The sequence below is a fragment of the Notamacropus eugenii genome, chromosome 1, assembly GCF_028372415.1.
Source record: "Notamacropus eugenii isolate mMacEug1 chromosome 1, mMacEug1.pri_v2, whole genome shotgun sequence".
NCBI lineage: Eukaryota > Metazoa > Chordata > Mammalia > Diprotodontia > Macropodidae > Notamacropus > Notamacropus eugenii.
In genome coordinates this window covers 519,180,475-519,204,609 of record NC_092872.1, presented here as the reverse complement: position 1 = coordinate 519,204,609, position 24,135 = coordinate 519,180,475, and the positions used below count along the sequence as shown (strand labels likewise).

Sequence of the window (24,135 nt, the reverse complement as noted above, 5' to 3'; positions counted from 1 at the left end):
AATGGCAGGTTCAAGATTTGAACCCAGGTTCTTTGACTCCAAATCTTGTACTCTTTGCATGGCACATTTCCTCATTGTAAAAGCTGCATAAATATCGATCAATTTTGTTGGTGAAATATGAGGAGTTGATACCCTGAAGAGAGGACAGGGAGAGCTGCACAACCTTACTGCTGGAGTCACATTCAGGGCTCTCAGGTGGTAGAGTAAACTTCACACCCCGTGCAAGAGTCCCTTCTATGGACACCCTGGAAAATGGTTGTCTGACATCCATTTAAATGCCTCTGATGACAGGGGGCTCGCTACCTTACACAATTCTTCCTTTTATTGAGTTGAGATCCATTCTCCAGTGGCTTCTTACTCCCCCTCATCCCCACCCCAATCTTCCCTTCTACTGCTCCAGGTGGTGTTCTAGGCAGCAGATGGCACAGTAGATTGATTGTCTAGTCTGGAGCCAGGAACCCCTGAGTTAAAATTCAACTTCAGAAACTTACTTGCTGTGTGATACTGGGAAAGTCACTTAACTTCTCTCTGCCTCAGTTTCCTTAAATCTAAAAATGGAAAATGGGGCTAATAATATCACATACTATGCTGGGCTCTTATGAAGCTCAAATGAGATATTATTTCTAAAGCAATATGGGCACAGTGCCTGGCACATAACAGGCACTATATGTTCTCTTGCTCCCTTCCCTCTGGATCCACATATGTATACACATACATATATATGTATATACATTCCCACATACACATATATACATGTACACACATATATGTATATAAGCATACACACATATACATACTCATACACACACACACACACACACATATACATACCCTTTGTCTTCCCAATGACAGCCCTTCAGATACCTAAGGCTCATGCCCTGTCCCCTCCTTTCCACCCCATCTTTTCTCCTCTGTTCCTCTCACTGACCCTCACATTAAATGGGCATAAGCCCCTCAACATGTGGGCCTGGTTAGCATCCTTTCTTAAAAAGTAGTATCCAGAACAGAAGGAAATTCTGAGGATGTGGGCTGATGAATACCTGCCCCTCCCTTCCTCCGGATATTAGACATTCCAGGATGCATTTGGCCTTTGGGTACTTTGCATCTCTTGGGGCACAGGGGTATTTCTAGGGCAGGGATTCTTAACCTCAGGTCTATGAACTTGACTTTTTTTAAAGCATTCTGGTAACAACCTTCCAATCTAATTGGTTTCCTTTGTAATCTTAGGCATCTTATTTTACGCATTTACAAACATTCTGAAGAGTTCCTAGGTTTCACCAGACTGCCAAAGGTTAAGAAATCACTGATCTAAAGAAATCTTCTGGCAGCTCTTGGTCCTGGATATCACTGGGCAATGCCTCGACTTCCAAGTGAATGGACTCCAGTGAGGCAGAGCTGCACAGTCTAAGGCACAATCAAGGGGCCCAGAGAAACCAGGACCCCAGCCCAACATAGATCCCAGCTGGGGTTCTGCCTTGAAGGAGTTCCCCAGAGCAAGCACTGATGGGGTGGGTAAGGCTAAGGAGGGGGTATGCAGCCATCCTTACATAGAATAACCTGCTTGAGGAAAATGTAAGCTATTTGGGGGTAGGCACTGCTTTGCTTTTGTCTTTGTAGCCCCAGGGCTTCCCTCAGTGAATGATAACACGCACTTACGTACTTGTTGGCTGATTAGGATGAGAGATTATCAGAAAACATCACAATTACAAAAAGATTTTAGAGATCATCCTGCCCTACTGCTTCATTTTACATATGAGATAACTAAGACCCAGAGAGGAAAAAGAACGTTCCCACAGTTAGCTAAAGGAAGAGCCAGGATTAGGATTGAGATCCAGGTGGGAAAGTCAGGCCTTGGAGGGCCAGACAAGATTTCAGATGAGCAGTGGGAAGGGTATTTCAGGTAAGAGAAACAGCTTGAGGGAACAGCATGAGGGAACAGGGAGAGGCAGAGGAGGAAGGGGGATGTGAGATCTAAAACCTCTCACATCCAGAATCCTGTCTAGACTCAGGATGACACATAGACATCTGTCAGGCCTCCCTCCTTCTCGCATCCTCCCTTTGCTGTAGGCAGTGGCTCTTGCTCAGGCAGGGCCGTGGCTTCCCTGGCCCAGGACTGCAGCAGGAAAGAATTAAAAAACAACCACTCAAAAAACCAAAACCCAACCAGGAACAACCGAACAGATGCACTGTAGCCCTGCACACATAGCCTTCTCCCATCTTCTAGCCCCCAGACTCAGCACTGACGCTAAATAAATGTTCACCCCCAAAGAGCATCAGTAGTGGTCCCCCTGCACCGGTCCTCTATTCCTGTCTAGCCAGACCACTCAGGCAGTTCCACAGCACATCGGTGACTCAAACTGTGCACTCACTCATTCATTCAACAAGCATCTATCTATGGAGCATCTACTATGTGCAGAATATTGTGCTTGGTCACAGTGAGCTGGCATCAAAAGGCATCAGATATTTGGGAGTACAAAGGCAAGAGGACATGAACACAGAAATATAACACGAATAAAATTACTCTCAGGAACAGTTACTGATCTGCATTCGCAGAGGGAATTTTCTCACCTGAGAGTTCTTTATCATAATGAAATCATAGGTCTGGACTTCTCCCTCCAAAAAAAGTATTATCCAATTCAGTGAGGGAAAAATTATATCCAGCTTGGGAGGATTAAATGAGGTGAGGTGGGGGCAATCTGTGGACTTGGCTTTTAAAAAAAAAAAATTCTAATAAATGTATTTCAATCTAACTGGCTTCCTTCATAATCCTACACATCTTATTTTATACACTTAAAAACAATCTGAGAAGGGGTCCCATAGGCTTCAGCAGACTGCCAGATTTAGTACTGAAAGGCACCTTAGAGGTCATCAAATCCAACCCTTACATTGTACATATAAGGAAACTGAAGCAGAGAGAGGTTAAGTGACTTGTCCAAGGTCATATAGCTACTAAGTGTCTGAGGCAGAATTTGAGCCCAGGTCTTTCTGACTGGTAAGGGCTGAGGTTCCATCCGCAATACCAGCTTGGGAAGAGACCTAAAGGATGAGTATAGTATCAACAGGAGGGGATGGAGAGGAGAGGGCATTTTAAGTGAGAGACAAGACCCAAGATGGGAGGTGGGGTGAGTAGTTGGTCGGGTAAAGATGTAGGGGGTGCATTAATTTAAGATTGCAAGGGGGATAGTCAAGGTTAGGACCCCAGGAGAAAGGGGGTATAAATAAGCGCACATCTGCTAAACCAGCAGAGGAGTCATACCCAGGGGAAAGCTTAAATGCTACCTTCTATCCACAGAATACTGCACGGTTTCAAAGTGCTTCCAACACCTATGATCTCATAAGATGGAGGTGAGAGGTGGAGAGGGGGAGGGAAATCATTATCCCATTTTACAGATGAGGAAATATACTTAAACAGATGAAGTCATAGGTAGGGAAAAGGTCAGGTTGGCAAGATTCCCAGGGGCCAGGCACAGGTTACTAGGTTACTCTTCCCTCAAGAGGCCTTGCCAGTCAGAAGTGGGAGGGAGAAAGTGTCCCTTCTGAAACACTGGGCAGGCTTGCTCTGAGAGGGCTCCCATGTGGACCGCCACAGATGGCCACAGCCACATGTGGAAAGGTTTGCGCAAGGATTCTCTGCTTTTCGAGGCCCTTATAAGAAAATGCCAGTTGGTGCTAGATGCCCAGGCTTGCCTTGCTCACCTCTGACCCAGAGTTCCCCTCTGCGTTAGTGGGGCAGCTAATCCTCATATCAATTCCATCTCAAGGGATTTCGAGCTGGAAGTGGTTTTAGACATCACCTAGACCAGACGTCCCTGTGTCACAGTCCCCTTTGTCACTGTGGTGAAGCTCATGGACCCCATCTCAGAATTATTTTTTAAAAATTCATCATTAAAGGAAATACTAAATTTCATTTGAAGGTTAGTGGAAATAAAGATGCATTTTTTTCCCCTATCTAAGTTCACATACCTGAAGACTCCACGTTAAGAACTCCTGCTCTAGATACTCCCCTCCTGTCTTTTAGATAAGGAAAAACTAAGGCCCAGAGAGATAAAAATGATCTGTCCAAGGTCATTCATATAGTAAGCACTGGAGCCTGAATACAAACTTAGGTTTTCTGAAGCTGCTAGCCAGTGACTAGAAAAACCTGGGAATAAGGACTCCTGGGTTCTATGTCTAGCAATGTTGTCACAGATTCACCACCTGCTCATGTGCAAACATTCCATCTCTATATCAGATAAAATGACAAAGAACACTGGACTTGTCAGTGGATGGCAGGGTTCTTGTGCCAATTCCAATGTACTCTTTATCAAGTCCCTTAACCAACCTGGGCTTGGTGGCTCATCTGTGAAAAACAAGGTTAGACTAGATCTAAGAAATCTTTAAGCTCTAAAGTCTGATTCTGGGCAGATTCCTCCTAATAATATCCTATGCCTCCATGCTGGACAATTTGAAGAAGCAGGATTCAAAACAGATGCAGTAATCCTGGAACAGTAGAATCAATCCTGGGTCTGGGCATGAATCCAAGCTTTGCCTGTGTGACCTTGGGAAAGTCACCTTCCCTTCTGGGGCATGTGCTTCCCTCACTACCAGGGGGTTAGTAAAGTCCTAAAGTCCTTTCCAGCTCCAAATCCTACAATCTTGTTTGACAAAATTGGGGGTCTGGTTTTGGAAGTAGTTGCATGTTAATCAGTCAGCCTGCTGCCAAGGCCCACTGGGCCTTGCATGTGTGAGGCTCTGAGAGTAACTGAATAGCACTCTGGCCTGCATGGCCCCAATCACACCCATTCCACAGGGACGGAGCTGGGAAGCCACTACCCTCCCCAGCACTGGCCAGAGTGCTCTGTGGGAAAAGGAAACAGCAAAGTTCAGGAGACAAGTTGGGTCCTGGTGCTCAGAGTACGGTAACTAACCCTCTCATCCACTTTTGCAATCAGCATAGTTCTACTCATTTAAACAGGAAGGGACGAATATGCAAACATAACACCCCACTGGTGAGATTTCAGGGGGGCACGGCTTATCTCTATCTCCAAACCATCCATCGCTGACGCCTGACATTTCAACATCAGGGCATTCTCTCTCTCTCTAAGGCTTTGATCCTTGCCAAAATGCAAAGTCTCCTGCGAAGGGGGAGGCGAGGTGGGTCATATGTTATGAGTCATTGACATTACAATGCAAATGAAGGATTTGAAAGTTGTTTTTTAAGGGATGGGGAGGAAGGGAGGTAGCAGAAGGGCAGTTTGGGGGTTCCCAAGATAAATTTGCCTCTTTCCTGGCCTGGCGCAAAAGAGGGGAGCTTGAAAGGTTAAGGAAGTCTCATGATGATTAACATGTACTTACTTAGCACTTACTTTGTGCTAAATAACCTTTGGTTATTATCTCATTTGATCATTACAACAACCTCAGGGAGGAGGGGAGTCCAGTACTTTTATTATTCCCATTTTTTGTTCCTATGGACTCTTTGTGCCTGACCTAGGGTAGAGCCTTTTGGGCTCATACTGGGATGATGAGCCGTAGCCGGACACACTATATACTTTGACTCCAACACAGTGATGTCATTTTGGTCCTCTTTGAGCATGAAGGACAACCACCCACCCTATCATTCCCATTTTACAGATGAGGAAACTGCAGCAAATCAAAGTTAGGTGACTTGCCCAGGGACACACATCTAGTATGTATGAGGCTGAATTTCAATTCAGGTGTTTCTGATTTTAGGCCCAGCATTCTATCTACTGTCTCTTGTATTCCCCCTCACCCCCAACAGCTTCCAGGCTCCTTCTTTAACTAACACCAGTTTCTCCTCTTGCCAGGGAGTCATGGAATACCAGGAGCTAGAGGGCATTATAGGAAAATATAGAAGAAAGAACTCCAACGAGTCAGGAGACCTGATTGTGTGATCTTGAGCAAGCCAGTTCCCTCACTGGTAAAAGGAGAAGATGGTACTTGCATCACTCTCTTCACAGCTCTGTGCTGCCATAAAAAGTACTTCGTAAACTTTAAGTTTTCAGTGAGGGGCAGTAGAAAAAGCACCGATGTCGAAGTTAGAGATCGTTGTTTAGTAGCTTTTAATCTTTATGACCCCATTTGGGGTTTTCTTGGCAAAGCCATTTCCTTCTCCAGTTCATTGTACAGATGAGGAAACTGAGGCAAGCAGGGTTAAGTGACTTGCCCAGGGTCAGAGTCTGTGTCTGAGTACAGATTTGTACTCAGGAAGATGAGCGGCCCTGATTCCAAGCCCAGTGCTTTATCCATTGAGCCACCCAGTACAAGTTAGAAGACCTAGGTTAAGAACCTTTGACTTGTACTACTTGTGTGACACTGGGCAAGTCATTTTATTTGGGCTTCTGAGGTCCTTTCAGATTCTAGAGATTTGATTATATCTAGAACCTTATATAAAGAATAATGAAGAACTATGGGAAGTAGGTGCTCTATTATTCCCATTTTACAGTCGAGGAATTCGAGGCCGGCAGAGATTAAGCGACTGAGGCCAGATTTGAATTCAGGTCTTCTTGATGACAGACCACCTGACAAACAGTTCTATCCACTGTGCCCCCTAACTGCCTCATAGACATTTCAGTATAAATACAGACAAAAATCTCCATATACAAAGAACAGAAAAAAGGACTGTACATGAAACTGTGAACTTCTGTTATAAATTTAACTGGTAATAGCCAAACTGTCCTGCTCATCACATCCTCTTCTAAACTTGGCCAAGTGTCTTGTCACGGGTAGGCACTGCCCAATTTTGAGTTTCATGGCTAAGAACTTTTTGCAGGAACTGTCTGGCCTTATCTCCTACTGTGGTTCTGGCGGTAGCTGCCTCGATGATGGCCTGGCCCTGTCTCCTGTTGCATGGATATGGGGTTCCTGGGTCATCCTGCAGTGAGCACTGCTCTAAACCTGTCTCCTGCATTGGATGGGGTCCCTGGGTTGCCTTGCTGTGGGTTTGGGTGCTGGGTTGATGTCCTCTCCTGACAGAAGGTCTGGGTCATCCTGTGTTGGGCATGTTAGTCTGGCCCTGTCTCCTGCTAGAAAGTGACTTGCTCAAAGTCATTTAGAGAATTAGTCAAGGATGGCTGGGTGTTTGGATGGCAAGGACTTTGGAAGTCCAAGAAGTAGTGGGTTCCTTCCTAGATGGTGTAAATCTATGCCTACAGATGGGGCAGGTGGCTAGTGGACACCAGAGGCCTTGTTCCCCGGCCTCATGTAGAACCTTGAACTTAGAAAATTATCATGGCTACTTTGGGAGACACTGACCTACAATGGCTTACTTTAAAAATTCTATACCTGGAAGGGATACTCTCCCCCTAATCTCCTTATGAGTTTATCTGCAGGAAAAAGCACCCAGAGGATTCTGAGTTTTGTAGATGTCTGCAATGTAGTCTGCTCTCTTCCCCTTGAAAATAACACTTAACTAGTCCAATGCATAGGCATAAAGCCACTCAACAGTCCCTGTGTGCTTTGGGGGAAGGAAGTGGGGAGAATGAAATTACAAATAGAAATGTACACGTCTGCTCATTGCGCCCAGTGTCACGCTTCACCAACTGACCCACTTGTGGACAAAAGCGGCCCGTGCAGCCCTGGAACAAAGTCACAGCTCCCCAGAGCCTCTCTGTGGCCAAAACCCATCAATTTGGACCTGGGCAGACTCATTGTTCTCTTCTAATTGTTGAGTTTCACAATGCTCCCTTTTCTAGGCTGCTGGTTGTAGGGAGGGAAAGAACACTAAGATAGAAAAGTCAGGAGACCTAGATCTTGAGGTCCGACACTCTTGCTAGGTATGTGATCTGGCCTAAGGCACCTAAGCTCTCCAGGACATCTTCTATGCAGTAACAACAATGATAATACTAATAATAGGAAATGTAATAGAGTAAAAATATCAGAACAAAAAATTTCAAGGTAGAGAAACCCAGAAGGGGAGATAAAAACCCGGAAAGCGTCCCCATGGTCCTGTCTGTTACTGAAGATCACAATTAAACGGGTGCTCTGAAAATATTGGTGCCATTCAAAGTTATAAAAGCTAAAAATTGCAGTCAGACTTTTGGGACATTCTGTATATGCAGGCAAAGGGACAGAGTTGTATGGAGGACACGCTCAGGGAGTCTGATGAGGACAGGAAGGCAGCCTCACACATTTAGTCAACTACAAAAAGCAGACTTGTCCACCTGTGCATCAGTCCACTGAACACTGAATACAGTAAATGCAGGATGGAAACCTGTCCCAGCACCATTTCTCTCTGAGCCTACTTGCTGACATGGACTGTGATCCAGGGACGCAGGCCTCCTGGGCTGTCCCATGAACGAGGCACTCCGTCTCTCTGTTCTGGGCATTTTCTCTGGCTGTGCCCCAGGCCTGGAAAGATCTCCCTCATCAGCTCCACCTACTAACCTTCCCCTGCTTCTTCTAAGACCCACCTAAAATCCCCTATTTTACAGGAAGCCTTCCTTCCCCAACCCCTTAACTCCAGTGCCTTCCTTCTGTTATCAAGGTATAAAGCTTGCTTTGTATAAAATTGGCCATTGCTCTCCCATCAGACTTTAAGTTCCTTGAGGGCAGGGACAGTCTTTTGCCTCTATTTTTGTATCCCCAGCATTTAGCACAGTGCTTGGCACATAGTGGGTGCTTAATAAATATTTATTGATGGGCTGAACCTGTTAGCAAAAGATAAGGACAGGATAACAATGATTACTGCCCAAACTCCCTAGTCTACATTAAACTAATGAGACAAATCCCTATGTTACAAATATAGACCTTCCCTCTCTATTCCCCTTGAAAATTCAATATATAAATGGTACTGAAACCTTTCTAGCCTTGGTAAACAGCATTCCCTTTCATTCATACTATAGTCCAGCCAAACTGGTATTCTCTCTGTTCCTCACACACAACATTTATCTCCTACCTCTGTGTCTTTGCACTGGTTGTGCTGCCCCATGCCTAGAGCACACTTTCTCTCCCCAGTCTGGCTGATCAGAAATGCTACTTTCCTTGACAGTTCAATTCAAGCACTGCCTTCTCCCCGATCTTTCCTGATTCCCTTAGCTGCTAGCATTTTCCACCCAAGTCACTTTGTAACTTTTGTATGTTGTGGTCGTTCAGTTGATTTCAGTCATGCCTGATTTTCTGTGCCCCACTTGGGGTTTTCTTGGCAAAGATACTGGAGTGGTTTGCCATTTTCTTTTCCAGCTCATTTTACAGATGAGGAAACTGAGGCAAACAGGGTTAAGTGATTTGCCCAGGATTACATTGCTAGTGAGGTCTGGGGTTAGATTAGAACTCAGGATGATTTTTCTTAATTCCAGGCTCAGCATTGTATTCACTGAGCCACCTAAATGTCCCATTTTTTGGGTACATATCTACACACACAAACACACACATGTGCATGTGTGTATATATATGAAATATACACACATGCCACCGAGCTGCCCCATTTTTTGGTATATATCTACAGACATATGTGTGTGTTCGTATGTGTATACACACAGATATATACATATGCCACCGAACTGCCCCATTTTTTGGTATATATCTACAGACATATGTGTGTGTTCGTATGTGTATACACACAGATATATACATATGCCACCGAACTGCCCCATTTTTTGTACATACCTACATATCTACATGTCAGCTATGTAGAACAGTGGATAGAGTACTGGGCATAGAGTCAAGAAGACTCATTTTCCCTGTTCAAATCCAGCCTCAGACACTTACTAGCTGTGTGACCCTGGGCACGTCACTCAACCCTGCTTGCCTCAGTTTCATCATCTGTAAAATAAGGTAAAGAGGAAATGGGTGAACTATTCCAGTATCTTTTCCAAGAAACTCCAAATGGGGTCACAAAGGAAATGTGTGAACAACACCACAGTCTCTCTCTCTCTCTCTCTCTTATTTGATAAATGTATTGTAGACAAAGTGGCCACCACCACCGAGCTATTATTTTGACCCATAAAAATTTAAGAACAACCTATATAATAGACATTGTGATACTTACAATTACTAAACTACATGGTATGGAAAGCTCTCCAGACACAGAGACCTAAGAGAAGAAATCCAAGCCGTGTGGGGCTAAGATGGAATGCATACCATCCCCATCTTCCGTCTGTTACTGGAATTTTCCTGAAGAGGTTCAGAGTAAGTCTTCAGAGGATGAATTCATGAACCAATACTTTTACACAACTACAAAAAAGCGGTTATTTTATACACCCATGCAACAGGCTGAGTATTAAAAAAAAAAGCAGACCAGCGACTTGCCTCTAGACCATTTCTGTTTGAACTCCATTGAATATAATGAGAACAGGAAAGCAAAGAAAATGATCTGACTCCTTGTGATTTGTGACCTGTGATTTTGCTGGTATAGGGAATGAACAGTGTAGAAATCACTCCCCATCCCCACTCTCCGAAGGGATGTATACTGGCCACTCATCTGTAACTTTGAGAATTAACTGCATGGAGAGATTTAGTGACTTGCCCATGAGATCACAGATCTAGTATGTGACAGAGGTAAGTCTTGCCTTCATGGCCAGCCCTCTATTGATTACGCTATACTGTGCCTCAGTGTTATTGCTTTATTATATGTTTGCAAGGTACTTTACGGACACGATCTCATTTGAGCCATATAACAACCCATTTTGTAGATAAGGAAACTGAGGTTGAAAGAGATCAAGGGTCCTGCTAAGTCATGCAGGTATTTAAGTGTCAAAGGTGGAATTTGAACCCAGACCTTTCTGATTTCTAGCATCTCCTAGGCCAGGGGTTCTCAAGTTTTTTTTTCTTTAGATTTTCTTTTACCCTATTTTTGAGGATCCCAAAGAGCTTTTTGTCTATGTAGGTTACATCTACTGATGTTTACCATATTAGAAATTAAAAATGTCTTAGTAGTATTGTGAAAATAGTTTTGACCTCAACAAATAGTTTTGACCAGATGTTCAGGGGCCTGTGGACCACACTTTGAGAAGTGATACTCCAGGTGTTGGCAATAAAATCTAATTAGCAGCTAGGTGGCACAGTGGCTAGAGTATGAGGCCTGGAATGCAAAAGCTTATCTTAATGAAATTAAAATCCAGCCTCAGACACTTTACTAGCTGGGAGACTCTGGGCAAGCGACTTAACCCTGTTTGCCTCAGTTTCCTCATCTGTCAAATGAACTGGAAAAGGAAATGGTGAGCCACTTTAGTATTTTGCCATGAAGCTTCCAAACGGGGGTCAAAAAGAGTTGAACACACCTGAAAAATAACTCAATTGAACAACTCCAGGAGAACGAAATGGTAGGATTTGACAACTTCACGAAAGGTCCCCTTTCAGCTCTCACATTCTGTTCCATAGGCAGTCAAGGGATTTGAATTCTACCCCCAATTCCATGACTTTCTAGCTGTATGTGACCTCTTAGACCCCCTGAGTCTCAGTTTCCTCATCTACAAAATGAGGGTAACAGATTAACCAGTGATTAGATCATTCTTCCAGCTCTATCCCTTTCAGCTCTACCATTCTATAGTCTTCTAAGTGAACCCTGTCCCAGGGTTTCATTCCTTCCTGGAAGGTACCTAGTGCAGGTGTGTATTTATCCATGTGGAATGAATGTTTATACTTAGAGAAATTACCATTACCCTACACAAGGAATATAAAAAAGAAATTGTGATGACCAACTTTCTTCCTACCTTGGTAATTACTTTCGACTTAGGCTCCCCCTCCCCCCTCATTCAGAGATGTATAAATGATTTCTACATGTTACATCCATGTTATTAGTAGGTGAAGAACTCCTTATTAGCACTCCTTGGAGACGGCTCCAAGCTCACAATTATTTGGGAAACATGTACTGGTAGCTGGGTGAGAGCATTTGAAGCAATTTTACCAAATAACCAGCTAAATTTAGAAATGTGAGTCAAGAGAATTAGAATGACAGGTCCATTCCTAACCCGGTGTTTGCTGTGAAATCTAATTAGCAGCTTGAAATAGATTGTAAAGTGGTAGAAGAAGCTCCTGCTGCCTGATAGGTCAGAAGTAGTCCTGGAGCTGTGACCAATTTTCCGTAGAGTGTCATGATGGGAACCTCACGGCCGCTATTAGGAATTCACTGCATCACCAGATACGCTAATGGCTTCGTTGGAGGGAGAGGGAGAAGTGAAAGCTAAGACCATGACAACTGGGACCAAGCAGAGTAAGCCAGGGAGCGGGGAAGGGGTATGATCTGGTCAGTGCACCATCTGCCAAAGGACACCCATTCCATCAGATGGACATCTGCTTCATGAACACACTCGATAATCTGAACCGGTGACAGATAGTAAATCACGCCCATCTTTCAGATGAGAATATTGAGAAATAAAAGAACTGGAGCAGATGATTTGGCTCAGCACCACTGAGAGATACAGCACTTAGGCACACTAGTGGGGGCTCTAGCCTAGGGACCACTGACCCTGACAACACAGACTGCCAAACTTCAGAAATACTGGAGGGATTATCTGAGCCTTGTAGGGGTAGAGAGCCACCTGCAATGACAAGGAGTAGCAGACTCTAACACCTGGAGACCCTTGGTTTAATAAGCTCTCACTGGGGGATGTGGACATCCTACTTGGTCTTCTTGCTTTAATGTCTGGGACTCGGTGAAATCCCTTCGGTGGCACAGTATAGTGAAAAGAGCACTGGATTTGGAGGGAAGGAAACAAGCCTTCATTAAGCACCTACATGTGCCAGGTATTTTACAAATATTACCTCACTTGAGGCTCACAACAGTCCTGGGAGGCAGACAGTATCATTAACCCCATGTTACAGTTGAGGAAACTAAGACAGAAGTGAAATGACTCCAGCAGAATCATACAACTGGTGAGTGTCCAAGGTCAAATTTGAACTCAGGTCTTTCTGATTCCAGGCCCTGTGCTCTATCCAGAGAACCCCCAACTGCTACTTACTACCTCAATCAATCACTCCATCAGTAAACATTTATTAAGCACCTACTATGTGCTAAGAACTGTGCTAAGTGTTGGGGATACCACAAGAGGCAAAAGACAGTCCCTGCCCTCAGGGGGCTCATAATACACCTGTGCTGTGCTACTACACTGGGCATATCATTTAGGGTCTCTGGGCCTCAAGTCCCTAGGGGTCCTTTAAAGGTCTCTTCCAGCTCTGGCATTCTACGGTCCATGGAAATGGTTCTTAACCTTTTTTTTTGCATCGTGGATCCCTTCAGCAGTCTGGGAGAGCCTATGGATCTCCTTCTGGATAATGTTTTAAATTACACAAAATAAAATACAGAGGAATACAAAGAAAACCAATTATATTGAGCTGTCTATACATATCACATAAATGTAAATCTACATGCCTACATTATACACATATACATAAATACATATACCGTTGCTATATAGTTATTTTAATCATGCCTGACTCTTGGAGACCTAGTTAGGATTTTTTCCTAGGAAAGATATGGGAACAGTTTTGTCACTGCCTTCTCCAGCTCATTTTACAGATGAGGAAACTGAGGCAAATAGGGTTAAAGTGACTTGCCCAGGGTAACACAGCTAGGAAGTGTCTAAGGCTAGATTTGAATTTAGGAAGTTTAGTCTTCCTGACTCCAGGCTGGACACTCTTTCCACTATCCATGTATACATATACGTATGTATACACATACACATATACATGTATCTGTATTTGTGTATATCTATATGTGTAAGTCTGCTGTTTTTGTCATTTTTCAGTCATATCTGACTCTTCGTGATTCCATTTGGGGTTTTCTTGGCAAAGATATTGGACTGGTTTGTCCTTTCCTTCTCCAGCTTATTTTATAGATGAGAAAACTGAGGCAAGACGGGTTAAGTGACTTACCCAGAATCACACAGCCAATAAGTGTCTGAGGTCTTCCTGCCCCTAGGCTTGGTGCTCTATCCATTGCACCACCTAGATTTAGATTTTTTTTAGGCCCAGATGCATCTCTGAGGCCATACAGTTCAATATTCTCCTTTCAAGAATGATCAGTGGGAGGCCTAGAGGGGTTAAATGATCAGTCCAAAGTCATACAAGTCGCAAGCATTTGAGATGGGACTTGAACCCAGGTTCTCTGTCTCCAGAGCCACCTATTCTATTTACAAAACTTGAAGCACGTTCCTAGCACATAGTGAGTGCTTAATAATTACATACTCCCTTTCCCTTCCCCCTCACTTACCAGCTGTGTGCTCTTGGTCAAGTCACTTAAATCTACCCTAGATGAGGTTTTTTTCTTTCAAAAGGTAGGGATAATAATACTTGTGCTATCTGCCTTATAAAGTTATTGTGAGGCCCACAGATCATGGAATTCAGAGCTAGGAGGGAGTTTACAGTTTAGAATTGAATGTTCACCTGGTTCAACTTCCTCATTTAGCAGAGGAGAAGAATGAAGTCCCGGGAGTCCCCAAGCTCAGAGTTTGCCTCCTAATTCTGAATCATCTAGTGTATTTTCTACTCCTCTGGAGTACCTTTTGTACTCTGTAAAGTGCTGTGTAAATTCTGAACAACTATGTGAATGTCAGCTAGGATTTTTATGCATAATAGGAAATTTAGATCATCCATTACTTTTCTTGGAATTTGCAATGGGAAGGACTTCCTTACTCTCTTAACTGTAGATTTTCTCTGAATGTTAATTAATTCCCCTAGGGATCAAAAGATCATAGGATTTGGAGCTGGAAGGGACCTTAAGCATCATCTTGTTCAGTTCCCTAATTTTACAGTTGAGGAACCTGAGGACATGAAGAACTCAAGTGAGTTGGTTAAGGTTACACAGGTACTAAGTGTACAGGTACTAAGAACCAGGATTTGAACCTAGGCCCGCTAACTCCAAATCCCTTAAGAGCTCCTCAAAGATCGACAAATTCGCTGTGAGTCCTTAGACAAGTGAGGAACCTCTCCGTGCGCTGATGTTCTCACCTTAAGCATGGGGAAGAGAATATCAAGCTCCTTCCCCTGCCCGGCTGACGGATGTATTGAAGAGATAAAATGAGTTAATTAACATGAAAGCGCCTTGAAACATTACATCCAGCATAGAGATATAAAGTATTTCTCACCCTCGTACACCCCTTGAGTGCAATGTTGTTCAGTTGTACCAGACTCTCTGTGACCCCATTTGGGGTTTTCTTGTCAGAGATACTGGAGTGGTTTGCTATTTCCTTCTCCAGCTCATTTTACAGATGAGGAAACTGAGACTAACAGGGTTTAGTGACTTGCCAAGTAACAATTAATAAGTGTCTAAGGCTAGATTTGAACTCAGGTCTTCCTAACTGCAGGCCCTGTGCTCTATCCACTGAGCCACCTAGCTGCCTCCTTCAAGCACATTAGATGCTTATTAAATATTTGTTGAATGCTAAAGATTACTACAATAGGTCTTTAACTTTCCCAGAGACAGAATGGTATAGGAAAGACTGTTGGGCTTAGATTAAGGAGAGACCTGGGCTCAAATAATGCTTCTGGTGCACTAGGAACTGCACTAAGCATGTTACCCATGTTATCCCATTGGATCCTCACAACAACCCTGGGCTGTAGATGCAATTACATCAGCATTTTACAGGGGGGGAAACTGAGGCAGACAGCAGTTAAGCACTGAACTTGCCCAAGGTCACAAAGCTGGTAGTGTCTGAGATGGGATTTGAACTCAGGACTTATAGACTTCAGGCTCAGCATCTTCTCTACTGCACCACCTCGCTGCTTCTACTCAGAACTCTGCTGGCCACTAGGTTACTCGCCCATGAGGCAGAGATGGTGTCTCATTTAAGCTTTGAATCTCATTGGTTGCCTGGATAGTATTCCACCCACAGGAGACATTTAACAGATAGTTTTAAAATGAAGGTAGACAATGACTTATGCTTTGAAATTCAGCGATAGCCCCTTTGGTAGTATTCTCTCCCTCTTCAAATGCTAATGTATTTACTTATTCCTGCACATGCTGTGTCTCCTATTAGAACAAAAGCTCTGGGTGGATGGGATGGTAGGTGCTCCACAAACATGTGCTGTTGAACTGGTTTAACATGGGCAAAGACGATGGCTACATCCCAGAGTACTGTGGGCATTTGTCTCCTTCCTTCAACTAAGAAAATCTTCTTAAGTCTCCTCATTTTCTCTTTTGGGCCTAATGAATCAGACCTTCTTTGGGCCCTGTTCCACCCTTCCCTCCTCTCTCCACCCCAACTGATTTTCTGTCAGAAAGCAGGATTCTTGGCAGGCCTCTTTCTCAAACATCTGGCTTCCCACCTGGTCAAACACATCTTGAGGGGCGGGTACCACTCACGTTCCCTGGAGGATGGACCAGGCCAACCAACTCAAGCATAGGAGTGTTCCTTGTAACGAGACTGGGAACAGGGTCAACTTGATAGCTCTCAGGTGGAACTCAGAGCCCTACAAATAATAGCCAAGCATCCTGGGAAGTCAGAAAGGGAAACCAAGGATCAGGTCAGGACCTCGAGGTAATATGGCTTTGTGGTCAGTACCTATATTGCAAACTGGGGGTGGGAGTGGGAGTTGGTTCTAGTTGCAGACAAGATCAAGCTATTAGCACCAGACCAGTCTAGAGGCAGGGCCTGAAGCCATGTCCTTTCAGCCCAACGCCTGGCACATAGCAGGCATTTAATAAATGTTTATAGAATTGAATTGAACAGATGGCAAGCTCTTAGTGGGCAAGGGCTCGTGTTTTCCTTCTCACTCTTTTTTCCCCAGATGATCCAATGCTTTGCCTATGGTAGATCCTAATCGATGGATGTTTACTAGATCACTGAGTGCTAGTTCTGGGCAACAGGGTAGGGTTGGTATCTATACATAAATAGAAAAGACTGAGTTCCTAACCTTAAGGAACTTAGAATTTAGTTAAGGGAAGAAAAAAAAAATCTATCCATCTCTCTCTCTACACACACACACACACACACACACACACACACACACACACACACACACGTACACAAGATACAAACACATATGTGTATGTATATACACACATGTATGTATATGCACACATGAAACTAATCAAGACCACATCCAGACAATATAAAATTAAGTGCTAAATGGCTAACATGCTCACACACACACAGAGCATAGACAACAGTGTAAAGGAGTTCAGAGAGCATTACTGACAGTTCTTTACTTATAATGCCATTTCTCTGTTGCTACATGGTTTACAAAGCCCCTCTCCTTACAACAACCATCTGAGGAATCTTGGATAGGCTCTGAGGAGGGAGATGATTTGTTCAAGGTTACACAGTCAGGAAGGAAGTGATGCAGTCAGGTCTCAAAAACAGGTCTTCTGACTCCAAGTTCTTTTGAATACACAACCCAATGTTGGGTTTAAGGACATGCCCATCCTGCAGCTGGATCTTTTGTCACTAGGCCCACCAAGATGCTTCACTAAATTCAAGTTCAAAAGGGAGAAAAAAGTAACTTTCTACATTTGCACCATTTTCTTTGCTACCAGGGCAATAATGACCGAGGGTAGATATGCCATCTGTACTTACACTTAGTAGGTGTTCAACCGAAATATGTGCTGCTGCTGCTGCTGCTAAGGGGAATGGATATGACTTGGCCAAAAGCATCACTCTCACTTCTACCTGTTAACTGCTGGATCCAAAGCTCCATATACCACTCAGGCAGGCTAGGTGTGCCATTTCAGTTTTGGCAATGGTGCAGTGCATGGCATGAGCCCTGGTTCCCTAGCAACAGCCCCAATTAGGCAATCATGCCATTTATCAGGGTGCCAATTAATTATAATGATCTTAATGATCTTGCAATTAGATAGCGCCTTTCATTCAAAGAGATCCGGGGGACAATTTCTGCAGACTTTGTTCATGGCTACCAGCAGCCAGAGAGTTCTTCCAGGTAAGGCCCTGTGTCATCTTGGGGGCCTCTTTCAGATGGTATATCCTACTCCTCTGGGAAAGCCACCACAGTCACATCCCAAATTTGGTCACTTTTCGGGTAGAGCTAAGCCAGCTTGATGACACCATCCAGACACACAGTAATCAGGATCTTTAATGCACAAGAGCCAACCACTTGAGGTCTGGGCTCCTGTGGAGATCTTAACCCTCCTACAGTTAGCTAGCCAGCCAGACGTGCTTACAACACACATGGTCTTTTCAATTTTTTTTTTTTTTACCCTTCACATCAACTATTCATGTTCTGGTTGGAAGAGTGTATGCAGGTACAGAAGGGGTAGAAGCATTGGGTGTAGTGCCATGCTGTTTAATGGACAGAAAACCAAAGAATAAAACCTGCCATTTCTTTTACCTAGAGACAACGAGCTAAACACACCACTCTGCTGCTTTTTTACTACATGGTGAATGTCCAAGCTACGTGGAATGTCTAGCATTAATCTGAGAGACTGGCTAATGTTCTACATTCTCAATGTACACACAAAAGAATCTTGCCCTGTGGCCACCCCACCCTCACCAGGGAAAGCAGCTGGATTCACTCAGTCTGACAAATGCTTGTTAAATGTCTACTACATGCACGCCCCTGAGATAGGTGCTGGGGAGATAGGAAAGTCAAACCATCTCTGGGCAACATAATTATTATTCACATTGATAGAGAGTTATAAGGCTTGTAAGATGCTATATATGTGTGTGTGTGTGTGTACATATACATATATACACACGTATAAATATACAAGGGCAGCTAGGTGGCATAGGGGCCAGAATGCTGCGTTTGAAATCAGCAAGACTATCTTCTGAGTTCAAATCTGGCCTCAGATATTTACTGGCTGTGTGACCCCGTGGGCAAGTCACATAACTGTTGGCCTCAGTTTCCTCATCAGAAAAATGAGCTGGAGAAAGAAATGGCGAACTACCCTAATATCTTTGCCAAGAAAATGCCAAATAGGATCATGAAGAGTCAGACTGAAAAAAAACCCCAAACTCAACCACAACAAATCTATATCACTTGATAATATGACATATATACAAATGAATAAATTCAGGATAATCTGAGGAAGAGATCAACAATTAACCATCTACGTCTAAACACTGAAAATACAAAAGAAAGACAGTCTTTGACTTCAGGAGCTTATGGTCTACTAGAGTATGAACAATAGGGGAGATAGAGGGAATCCAGCGGCAGGGAGGAGCTGAGCCCTGAGTTGACCCTTGGATGAAGACAGGGATTCTAAGTGAGAGGTGAGGAAGGAGAGCACCTTCCAGGAAGAGGGGGCAGTTTAGGCAAAGGTATGGAGATGGTAAATGGGATGCCCACTCTGGAGACTGGTTTGATCTGAATGGATCTAGAATTGTTAATGGAAAGTAATATGAAGATATCACTCAAACTCAAAGGGCATTTCAACCTAGGTACAGGTGGGATAGGGAGGTGAACCATGATGGAGCTAGAACAAAGCTCTGACATCTTTTAATCCAGGGGCTGACAAACTCTGGCTTACCTTCCATAAGCTAAGAATGGTTTCTATGTTTTAAAGTAAGGTTTTATATTTTAAAATAAAAAAAAAAACATTCACAGCTGGCAGGTGGTACAAATATAGGCAGGCTAGAATTGGTCTTTGCTGGCTCTACTTTGCAGACCCCTGTTTTAATCAGGGGTTTCTTAACTATTTTTTGTGTCATGGGCCCCTCTGAAGTCTGGCGAAACCAACAGATGTCTGATCAGAATAATATTTTTCAGTGTATTAAATGAAATATATAGGATTATAAAGTCCAATTACACTGAAATAGTTATTGAAACATTCAAAATAATGGCACAGGCTCCTTTGTCTTATTCAAGCTCTCTATCATATATATAGTAAAACTGGGGCCAAAAGAGAGAAAGTGATATGTCCAAGGTCACATGGTTAATAAATGGTACATAAACAGGATTAGAACCCAGGTCTCCTGACTCCCACTTCAGCATCCTTTTCATTGCATCTACAGCCCAGTTGTTTCAGGCTATACTGCACAGTATCCAGGTGATTGCTTTTATACTGGACAATGGCCTGTCAAAGAGAATCAGCTGTCTCCACTCATATTCTTTGAAAGAGAAATATTCTGCAGACACAAGATTTACAAAACAAACCCATCATGGATGAGACCAAGCCCTCATTTTATGGCTGAGGTAAGTGGCTAGGGTTAAAATGACTTGCCTCAGACCACACAGTTAGCAAGAAGCAGAGCTGAAATTCAAACAGATTCTCTCACTCCAAATCCAGCTCTCTTTCCTCAAAGTCAAGTTGCTACAATACTCATATGTTAAAAAAAAAAAAAAAATCAGCTTTTTTTTTTTAAAGCCCAAACCAAAAGCAAACAAAACCAGAAAAACTCCCTTAAGTTCAGATGTTAAAGAACACAGCTGATGCCCACAGTCACAACCCCAAAGCCATGCTGACCCTTCCTGCCTGAGCTAACTTCAACAGAACTGTATTTATGCACAGGAACTACCCAGGGAGGGAAGATACTTTATGTGTAAAGGTCTAACATTTCATTAGCCAAGCCCAGCACCATCATCCTTCCAGCTGCTTATTAGAACATTAAATTACACACTGGGACAGGTTGTTTTGAATTATTTTTCTCTCTTCCACTAAACAGGGCAAGTGAATAGAGGGAAACTGCCCTTCACTTATGTTCTTTACCCCCTCCCCCTCTTATTTAATGAATGGCTTTAATTTAATTAAAACTGTCCCGTGATTCTGCAATAGTTAGTAGAGTTGCAGGAAATTTCCTTTTCTATGAACAAAATAACTTCTTGAGGTAGAGGTTCATGGGGTGGGGTTCTCAAAAGAAAACCTTTTACCTGCTACTAGGCTTCATAGAAAGCTTTAGGGCTCCTACTACCAGGAGTTCCCTGCAAATATGAATAAAACCTTTCTGTAACTCCCGTTTCTCAGATCCCTGGCCCTAAAGGAGGACAGGGGAGAATGACTGTGTGGGAGGGTTGGAGGAGAAGGAAGGGCAGATGGGGTGGAGAGAGGTTGTACCAATATGCACAGATGTGCAAATACCCAGATTCACACATAAGCTGAATTTAATTACTTAATTAATTAAATATTTACTCTTAACCGAAAAGTGATTAAAACACAAACAGAGGGAAAGAGGGAACCCAGCAGGAAAAGGGGTGGGAAATGAACTGGGGGTGATGGTGGCCACAGAAGTATCAAAATCAGGATCGGATGCTCTGTATCTAAATCCGGAGAAGGCTTGTAGGGGAAGTAAAGACGTGTGCTATTTCACAGAAAAGCGAATCATGGGTTTAAATCTCGTTTTCTCCACGCAAAGAACCTTCTGCTTTTAAGGAACTGGGAAATGGTATTTGAGAAGAATGCCTAAATAAATCCCCACCCCTAAGGCTCTCTCCAACCCTAGCGGAGCCGAGGGAGAGAGGGTGTCTCTCAGAGATCCTGGGAGGACCAGACCTGGGAAACAAAGTATACATTTTAAACACCGACATCCCCCCACCCCCGCCTCTTCCCGGGGCTCTCCTCGGTCCCCAGGGACCCTCGTGTTCTCCTCATCGCCGTGGCTAGCCTTCGGGATCCCCCGATGGGCTCCTCAGTTTCCTACCGAGTTCAAACCCGGGAGAAGAGCCACCCGACAAAGCCGGCTCCCCGTGCACAGGCTGCCAGTCCATTCAGAGTCTGTTCCCCGCGTCAGGCTCGGGGCGGGAGCAGTTCAGGGGCTCAGAAACCTCCGGGCTCCTCGAGGCCATCTAGTCTGGCTCTCTGTGCCCACTAAATCAGGGGCCCCAAAACGGGAGAAGAAAAGAGGGGGAAGTCATCACCAGTCACCCCACCCCCTCCAGAGGTTAGAATTTTTCAGGCTAAGCCCCTCACCTCACTTGGCACGCTCTCCCCAGTTAGGATCCCGTGTGCCCAGCGTCCGGGCTGTGCCAGCCACCTCGCTGGCTTGGAACACAAGGGGCTGGGTAGCCTCCCCGACGATCTGCGCCCCCCTGGGCTAGGGGTTTTCCCCCTCCGCCTCCACGCTGTTCTCTCGCCTGACCCCCACCCATCTCCTCCACTCATACACCTGTTCGCCGCGCCCCCCGCCAGGCACTGCCCCCGCTCCCCCGGGTATCCGCCCCCTTCCTCAGTCTTGGGGGCGAGGAGGGCACAGAGCCGGGGGCAGAGGGTCCCTGCTTCCCCATTCCCTCCCCTCCCGAGCCGGGGCTGGGCTGCCGGAGTGCGCCGCACTCACCGGGGCGCAGGGATCGCTGCTGCCGCTGGCACCGCCTCAGCCCGAGCGGGGCGCAGCCGCCTGTGCCTGTGCCTGTGCCGCAGCCCGCTCCGGCCGCGGGGCGCCGGCAGCTCCGAGGCGCTGCATGCCGAGGAGAGCCGCCCGGCTCAGCGCAGCGCCGGCTCCCGCTTCTTCCCCGGCCCGAGGCTCCGCGCGGCCCCGGCCACCGCCGCTGCAGCCACTCCTCCTCCGCGGGCAGGGAGGGAGAGTGCGCGCGGGTGTGTGTGTGGTGTGTGTGGTGTGTGTGTGTGTGTGTGTGATATGTGTGTGATGTGTGCGTGTGTGCCTGCGCGCGTGCCCCCTCTCAGCCGGGCGCGCTCAGCTCGCTCGGGCGAGTCCGGCTGCTGCAACCCGGCGGCTTTAAATACCCCGATGCCGAGGCAGCTCCGGGCACCGGCACAGCCCCAGCCGCCGCCGAGCCGCGCAGCCCGCCAGCCGCCAGCCCTGCGCGGGGAGCCGAGGCGGGGGGAGCGAGGAGGAGGAGGAGGAGGAGGAGGAGGAGGAGGAGAAAGAGGTGGAGAGAGGGGAGGAGAGACGGGAGGCGGCGATTAACCCCTGGCAGGGGGCCTCCGGCTCCCATTTCAAAACAAAAACCTGGAGGAAACAGCCACCCGAGCCCCCTCCCCCACTTCCCCATCCCTCTCCGTCTCCCAAAGAAGTTTTTACCTCCTGGATCCCCGCCCTCGGGGACGCGGTCCGGGCTGGCTGCAGGACCCCGGGACCGGCTGCCGGACCAGTGCCGGGGCTCCAGCACTTGTTCAAAGTCCAGCCGCCGCAGCCGTCTGGGCGAGGGGAGCTGGGCAGTCAGACAGCGCGCGGAGAGCGCAGCATTTGGGGGAGGAGGGGCGGGGGGCTGCCTGTGTCCCCCCGCTTCTCGGGTCACGGCTCACACACAGACCCAGACCCAGACTCCTTCCCTGACGCGGGCGCGTGCGCGCATACACACGCACACACACACACACACGCACACACTTACTCAGTCCTCTCACACAGCCTGCTCTGAGTTGAAACAGATGTGTATTTCACCCAAATGGTAGGGACTGAGCTTGAGACACCAGGAGAGCAGAGGGAGGTGGGGGGAGGGCGAGGAGAGAAAGTGAAGCTGGAGAGAGCCTGGAGAGCAGTGGGGAGGGAGAGGGAGGGAGAGACTCGAGAAAGTGCCGCGGGAGAGGTGGGAGAGGAAGCTGGAGACAGACTTCAAGGACAGGAGACAGGACCAGCTAGAAGGGGAACAGATGTGGGGGAAGGGGTCAGTAGCTGTCCTGAGCGAACCGTTTATAACCAATCAAATGTGATAAAACAAGAAACCTATTGATGAGGTTCACTCTGGCGTGAGGAGTTCTGTACAGAATAAAAAAGACTTGAAAAAAGCATAATTTCCAGGAAGAAAAGTATTCAGGGGCAATTTCTAGAAGCCCCCAAAGATTCCCCAGTGCGATCCTTATCCAGGTAGATTCCCTCCTCCCTCCCCCATGACACGTTTATAAATGTTTTCTTGTATCTTGTCCTTCACCATCTGCAAACATTCCTGCCTTAGAGCAGGTACTTGTCTCCAACAACTTCTCATTTGCTGTTAGAGATACCATCCCGAGCTGCTTTCCAGAGAGACCGCAAGGTTACCAACCCGAGCTCGGAGAAATTAACTCTGCCCGTAGAAGAAATTTCAGTCTTTGCTCTGAAATGGAATCCAATGGGATGGAAGGAAGACAATAGGAAACTGCCTTTCCCCCCGGGGAGACACACTATGATTTGTATCATTGACATTGGAACATTCGTCTCCTGTATTTCACAGTCACTGCGGCCATAAAGTCAGGCAGCGTGGGCCAGACACTGCAGAGGCATGTGGGAAGAGCACCCCCGGACTGGGAAGCAGGAGGCTTGCATTCCAGAGGTAGCTCTGGACCTAGTTCACTTTCCTCTTCCCTTCCACTTTGTGGGCCTCAATGTCCTACTCGATGTAACCAAGGAATTAGGCTAGATGATCTCCAAAGCCCTT

The 24,135-nt window shown here is 45.7% G+C and overlaps 1 protein-coding gene across 3 annotated transcripts in view; it reads right to left on the bottom strand.

Annotated features, from left to right (window-relative positions):
* SULF2 (sulfatase 2) overlaps positions 1–23,140 on the bottom strand; it is a 135,415-nt gene extending 112,275 nt beyond the window's left edge. Inside the window, exon 1 of one of the 3 annotated variants that reach the window (XM_072633635.1) lies at positions 22,806–23,140. The gene's annotated coding sequence lies outside the window, so the exon portion shown is untranslated. Of the gene's footprint in view, positions 1–21,736; positions 21,910–22,100; positions 22,239–22,805 lie in introns of those variants that run through there. The other 2 variants (XM_072633634.1, XM_072633636.1) reach the window with 2 other exon arrangements.
* Between the last annotated feature and the right edge of the window lie 995 nt (positions 23,141–24,135).